Here is a 7,224-nt window from a genome sequence, read left to right as displayed (position 1 = left end):
ACATTTTTAGGATAAGTAATGAGATTTTCACTTTCCTTTGGCCTTAGTCTTGTCTATCTAGTGACATTTGGTATTTCATGAGAAAGAGCTTCCCTGTGTGACTCTGAAAGGTTTCAGTGGAACTAAGGTTTACTCCTAGACAGCATATTAAAAAGCCAAAACACTACTTTGCCAACAAAGGTTTGTATGGTCAAAGCTGTGGTTTTTCCAGTTTCAGTTCCAGTTCCAGTTCAGTCTCTCAGTCGTATCCAACTCTGTGACCCCAGAAATTGCAGCACGCCAGGCCTCCCTGTCCATCACCAACTCCCAGAGTTCACCCAAACTCATGTGCATCGAGTCGGTGATGCCATCCAGCCATCTCATCCTCTGTCGTCCCCTTCTCCTGCCCCCAGTCCCTCCCACCATCAGTCTTTTTCAGTGAGTCAACTCCTCACATGAGGTGGCCAAAGTACTGGAGTTTCAGCTTTAGCATCATTCCTTCCAAAGAACACCTAGGACTGATCTCCTTCAGAATGGACTGGTTGGATCTCCTTGCAGTCCAAGGGACTCTCAAGAGTCTTCTCCAACACTACAGTTCAAAAGCATCAATGCTTCAGCACTCAGCTTTCTTTATAGTCCAACTCTCACATCCATACATGACCACTGGAAAAACCATAGCCTTGCCTAGATGGACCTTAATGTCTCTGCTTTTGAATATGCTATCTAGGTTGGTCATAACTCTCCTTCCAAAGAGTAAGCGTCTTTTAATTTCATGGCTGCAATCACCATCTGCAGTGATTTTGGAGCCCCTAAAAATAAAGTCTGCCACTGTTTCCCCATCTATTTGCCATGAAGTGATGGGACTGGATGCCATGATCTTAGTTTTCTGAATGTTGGGCTTTAAACCAACTTTTTCACTCTCCTCTTTCACTTTCATCAAGAGGCTCTTTAGTTCTTCTTATGTATAGATATGAGAGTTGGATCATAAAGAAGGCTGAGGGCTGAAGAATTGATGCTTTTTGAACTGTGGTATTGGAGAAGACTCTTGAGAGTCCCTTGTACTGCAAGGAGATCCAACCAGTCAATCCCAAAGGAAATCAGTCCTGCGTGTTCACTGGAAGGACTGATGCTGAAGCTGAAGCTCCAATACTTTGGCCACCTGATATGAAGAACTGACTCATTGGAAAAGACCCTGATGCTGGGAAAGACTGAAGGCAGAAGGAGAAGGGGATGACAGAGGATGAGATGGTTGGATGGCATCACTGACTCAAAAGACATGAGTTTGAGTGAGCTCCAGGAGTTGGTGAGGGACAGGGAAGGCTGGTGTGCTGCAGTCCATGGGGTTGCAAAGACTTGGACATGGCTGAGCAGCTGAACTGAACTGATTCTCTATTGTTCTTTTTTCTATATGTTAATTTTTGCTCAAATTTATTATTTTCCTTTTTTACTTTCTTATGGCTTATTCTATTGAATATAATTTTTTCCCTATAACTTTTAAGTGTTTAATTTTTGTCATTTTACTTTTCTAAAATAAACAATAGACTTTTGGATAGCAGCCATTCTGACTGGCGTGAAATGGTACCTCATTGTGGTTTTGATTTGCATTTCTCTGATACTGAGTGATGTTGAGCATCTTTTCATGTGTTTGTTAGCCATAGGTATGTCTGTATGTCTTCTTTGGAGAAATGTCTGTTTAGTTCTTTGGCCCATTTTTTGATTTGGTTGTTTATTTTTCTGGAATTGAGCTGCAGGAGTTGCTTGTATATTTTTGAGATTACTTCATGCCAGTCAGAATGGCTGTGATCCAAAGTCTACAAACAATAAATTCTGGAGAGGGTGTGGAGAAAAGGGAACCTTCTTACACTGTTGGTGGGAATGCAAACGAATACAGCCACTATGGAGAAGAGTGTGGAGATTCCTTAAAAAACTGGAAATAGAACTGCCTTATGACCCAGCAATCCCACTGCTGGGCATACACACCAAGGAAAACAGAATTGAAAGAGACACGTGTACCCCAATGTTCATTGCAGCACTGTTTATAATAGCCAGGACATGGAAGCAACCTAGATGTCCATCAGCAGATGAATGGATAAGAAAGCTGTGGTACATATACACAATGGAGTATTACTCAGCCATTAAAAGAATACATTTGAATCAGTTCTAATGAGGTGGATGAAACTGGAGCCTATTATGCAGAGTGAAGTAAGCCAGAAAGAAAAACACCAACACAGTATACTAACACATATATATGGAATTTAGAAAGATGGTAACGATAACCCTGTATGTGAGACAGTAAAAGAGACACAGATGTATAGAACAGTCTTTTGGACTCTGTGGGAGAGGGATAGGGTGGGATGATTTGGGGGAATGCCATAGAAACATGTATAATATCATATAAGTAACAAATCGCCAGTCCAGGTTTGATACAGGATCCTTGAGGCTGATGCACTGGGATGACCTGGAGGGATGGTACGGGGAGGAATGTGGGAGGGGGGTTCAGGATGGGGAACATGTGTACGCCCATGGAGGATTCATGGTGATGTGTGGCAGAACCAATACAATATTGTAAAGTAAAAAGAAAAAAAGTAAATAAAATAAAAATAAAATGCATTCAAGATTAAAAAATAAATAAATAAACAATAAAATGATAAAATTTCCTTGACATTTATTTGGCTGTACTCAGAAATATCAACATGTAGTACCTTAAATATTATTCAATTAATAATAATTCAAAATTATCTTTGAGATTTTTTTGACTTGAGTTGTTTAAATACTTTCATATTATTAAGCATACTGGGATTTTAAAAGTTTTTCTTCTTAACTTTGAAAAGGCTTTTTTCTGTATAATTCTGATTTTTCAAAACTTATTAACACCTGCTTTATATTCTATGATCTATTTCTATACATGTTCCATGTGTAATAGAATTGATTAATTGTTGTATTCTATATGGGTCCATGAAATCATACATAGGTGTTTTTTGCATGAGGACTGTGGGTAAATATACTTTTTGATGAAGATGAGAGGCCTGATATCTATAAAGTTGGGCTCTTTAAACACATTGCAGTGTAGGAACAAGCAGTAGTTTCTAACTTTTGGGCCTTAAATTCCTTCTGAGTAAGGAACCTTTATTTTTTATCATCCATATATAATCTGTATTTTTTTCAATTAGTGGATAGTGAAAATAACTACCATCCTGCAGTTGTTAAACATTAATGAATGTTCCTTATAACAAAAAAGTTTGGAAACTACTCCTCGGGTATATGCTTTCTAAAGATATGCTGATTTCTCGAGAACATTCACACAGTGCTTCAGAAGTAATTAGCACAATTGTGCATGTCTCATGTGTATCATCAAACTTGCCTCCTGCCTGTTAACTCTAAATCCATATGAAACTGACTATGTAATCAAAGATGAACCCAATGGACAGGTCCCAGCACACCAAGACAGGGGAGGCCAGTCTGCATGAGGGTTTCTGTCAAAACTGCTTTGTGGAAACTAAACACGGATTGCTTTCAGTTAAGGATTCCCTGGTGGCTTAGAGGGTAAAGAGTCTGCCTGGAATGAAGGAGACCTGGTTTCAATCCCTGGGTTAGGAAGATCCCCTGGAAAAGGAAATGGCAACCCACTCTAGTATTCTTGCCTGGAAAAATCCCATGGATGGAGGAGCCTGGCAGGTTACAATACATGGGGTCGCAGAGTTGGACACGATGGAGTGACTTCACTTCCCTTAAGGGTTCAGAATTGATTCAAACCCACGTCTCTCTCTCTGTAAGAGCTCTTTAGTCTGGGGACTTTTTCCATTCTCAGACTCCACCACTTGTCTTCGTGAATCCAAAGTCATTTTGTCATATCCTTGACTCAGTCCTAAATTAAGAATAAAGGAGAAATGTTCATGTAGAGGAAATATAACAAAGGAGGGACTTTCCTACAAGATCTTTGAAAAAAAAAAAGAATATTTGCATAAACCATTTTTAACCAGTGTCTTTGTTTTGTGTCTTTCCTTTCTGAATGCTTTGTTATACTCCCTTGCAATTCCCTTTCTGGCCCCAGCTAGTCGGAGACCAAAACCTAATTCTGTTTCACTTTGGAATCTTCCTGGATCCACCCTCATTATCATGCTTGAGTGATTACATCTACTGACCTGTCTCCCTGCTTCACTTTCTTTCCACTCCTAAACCCCTAGGAGCACTAATCTTGCCAGAATATCACTGTAATCCTATCCTTCTCTTGCTCAAGCTTTCCCAGAAACTACCAGATAAACTTTACATGTGTTAGTCTGGAGTTTAAAGATATCCTGTGCCTATTCATTGCTGATTCTCTGCTAAGCCCGTAGGCCTGTCTGATATCTCTGACTTCCACACCTATGTCTTAGATAGTTAACTCACCTTCTGGTTCCTAACTAGACCTCACTCAAGATTTATTTTATCTGTAAATTCTGCTGCCCTTTGTCAAGTGGCCCCTCTCTCCTCTGGACTGCGGTACCTCTGAGCTTGCACACTCAGCATGCCAGAGTTCACACTGCCTCCACATGCAGTTAGAGGTATTCTCCTCCCTCCCCTCCAGATGCTGGGTCCCTCAGGGCAGGACTTGGCCCCTGGTAACATTTTTTACAATAGTGACTTTTCAGTAGACATTTATCAGTTAATTAAAGACCACAATCTTATGCTGCCGGCTGCTCTTTACTCTAAACATGCCCATGTAACTAAAATTAAAAACCAACCCATTTGAGCATCTGTCATCCTCCATATATATGGGTGTGTTCTAAGGATGCCGAGATCAAGAAACACAGCCTGGCTTCTCAAAGTCACTTTCTTGGGTGATTTTGGCGTGAACTGGGGAATGGCCACATTCTTTCAGCCTACCCAAGCAGCTCAGCATTAGTACTTAAAATTAAATCTATTTTGGGTAATTTTTATTATCTTTTTTCTTCAACATTGGAAACATAGCTCCTTTTATTTATTTTAAAATTTATTTTATTTATTTTAAATGTTAGTTTAATGTGTTTTTATATTATTTATTTTAAATGTGTTAGTTTCTGCTGTACAGCAAAGTGATTCAGTTATACATATGTATGTATATATATATTCTTTTTCATTATAAGATATTGAATATAGCTCCCTGTGCTACACAGTAGGACTTTGTTGTCTATTTTTTATATAGTAGTTTGTAACTGCTAATCCCAAAAACCTAATTTATCCCTCCCCCTTTGTCTTCTGTGTCTGTGAGTCTGTTTCTATTTTGTAAATAAATCCATTTGTACCATAATTTAAATTTCACATGTAAGTGATATATGATATTTGTCTTTCTCCGCCTGATTTACTTTACTTAATATAATCTCTAGGTCTATCTATGTTGCTGCAAATGGCATTATTTCATTCTTTTTGTGGCTGAGTAATATTCTATTGAGTACCAGTTCAGTTCAGTCACTCAGTCGTGTCTGACTCTTTGCAACCCCATGAATCGCAGCACGCCAGGCCTCCCTGTCCATCACCAACTCCCGGAGTTCACTCAGATTCACGTTCATCGAGTCAGTGATGTCATCCAGCCATCTCATCCTCTGTCGTCCCCTTCTCCTCCTGCCCCCAATCCCTCCCAGCATCAGAGTCTTTTCCAATGAGTCAACTCTTTGCATGAGGTAGCCAAAGTACTGGAGTTTCAGCTTTAGCATCATTCCTTCCAAAGAAATCTCAGGGTTGATCTCCTTCAGAATGGACTGGTTGGATCTCCTTGCAGTCCAAGGGACTCTCAAGAGTCTTCTCCAACACCACAGTTCAAAAGTATCAGTTCTTCAGCAGTCATCCTTCTTCACAGTCCAACTCTCACATCCATACATGACTACTGGAAAAACCATAGCCTTGACTAGACAGACCTTAGTCGGCAAAGTAATGTCTCTGCTTTTGAATATGCTATCTAGGTTGCTCATAACTTTTCTTCCAAAGAGTAAGTGTCTTTTAATTTCATGGCTGCAGTCACCATCTGCAGTGATTTTGGAGCCCAAAAATATAAACTCTGACACTGTTTCCACTGTTTCCCCATCTATTTCCCATGAAGTGATGGGACCAGATGCCATGATCTTCGTTTTCTGAATGTTGAGCTTTAAGCCAACATTTTCACTCTCCTCTTTCACTTTCATCAAGAGGCTTTTTGGTTCCTCTTCACTTTCTGCCGTAAGGGTGGTGTCATCTGCATAGCTGAGGTTATTGCTATTTCTCCCAGCAATCTTGATTCCAGCTTGTGCTTCTTCCAGTCCAGCATTTCTCATGATGTACTCTGCATATAAGTTAAATAAGCAGGGTGACAATACATAGCCTTAACGCACTCCTTTTCCTATTTGGAACCAGTCTGTTGTTCCATGTCCAGTTCTAACTGTTGCTTCCTCACCTGCATACAGATTTCTCAAGAGGCAGGTCAGGTAGTTTGGTATTCCCGTCTCTTTCAGAATTTTCCACAGTTTATTGTGATCCACACAGTCAAAGGCTTTGGCACAGTCAATAAAGCAGAAATAGATGTTTTTCTGGAACTCTCTTGCTTTTTCCATGATCCAGCAGATGTTGGCAATTTGACCTCTGGTTCCTTTGCCTTTTCTAAAACCAGCTTGAACACCTGGAAGTTCACGGTTCACGTATTGCTGAAGCCCAGTTTGGAGAATTTTGAGCATTACTTTACTAGCGTGTGAGACGAGTGCAATTGTGCAGTAGTTTGAGCACTCTTTGACACTGCCTTTCTTTGGGATTGGAATGAAAACTGCCCTTTTCCAGTCCTGTGGCCACTGCTGAGGTTTCCAAATGTGCTGGCATATTGAGTGCAGCACTTTCACAGCATCATCTTTCAGGATTTGAAACAGCTCCACTGGAATTCCATCACCTCCACTAGCTTTGTTTGTAGTGATGCTTTCTAAGGCCCACTTGACTTCACATTCCAGGATTTCTGGCTCTAGATTAGTGATCACACCATCATGATTATCTGGGTCGTGAAGATCTTTTTTGTACAGTTCTGTGTATTCTTGCCACCTCTTCTTAATATCTTCTGCTTCTGTTAGGTCCAGACCATTTCTGTCCTATATTGAGCCCATCTTTGCATGAAATATTCCCTTGGTATCTCTAATTTTTTGAAGAGATCTCTAGTCTTTCCCATTCTGTTCTTTCCCTCCATTTCTTTGCATTGATCACTGAAGAAGGCTTTCTTATCTCTCCTTGCTATTCTCTGGAACTCTGCATTCAGATGCTTATATCTTTCCTTTTCTC

This window comes from Capra hircus, chromosome 16 (assembly GCF_001704415.2).
Source record: "Capra hircus breed San Clemente chromosome 16, ASM170441v1, whole genome shotgun sequence".
NCBI classification, from domain to species: Eukaryota; Metazoa; Chordata; class Mammalia; order Artiodactyla; family Bovidae; genus Capra; species Capra hircus.
This window is presented reverse-complemented; position numbering follows the sequence as displayed.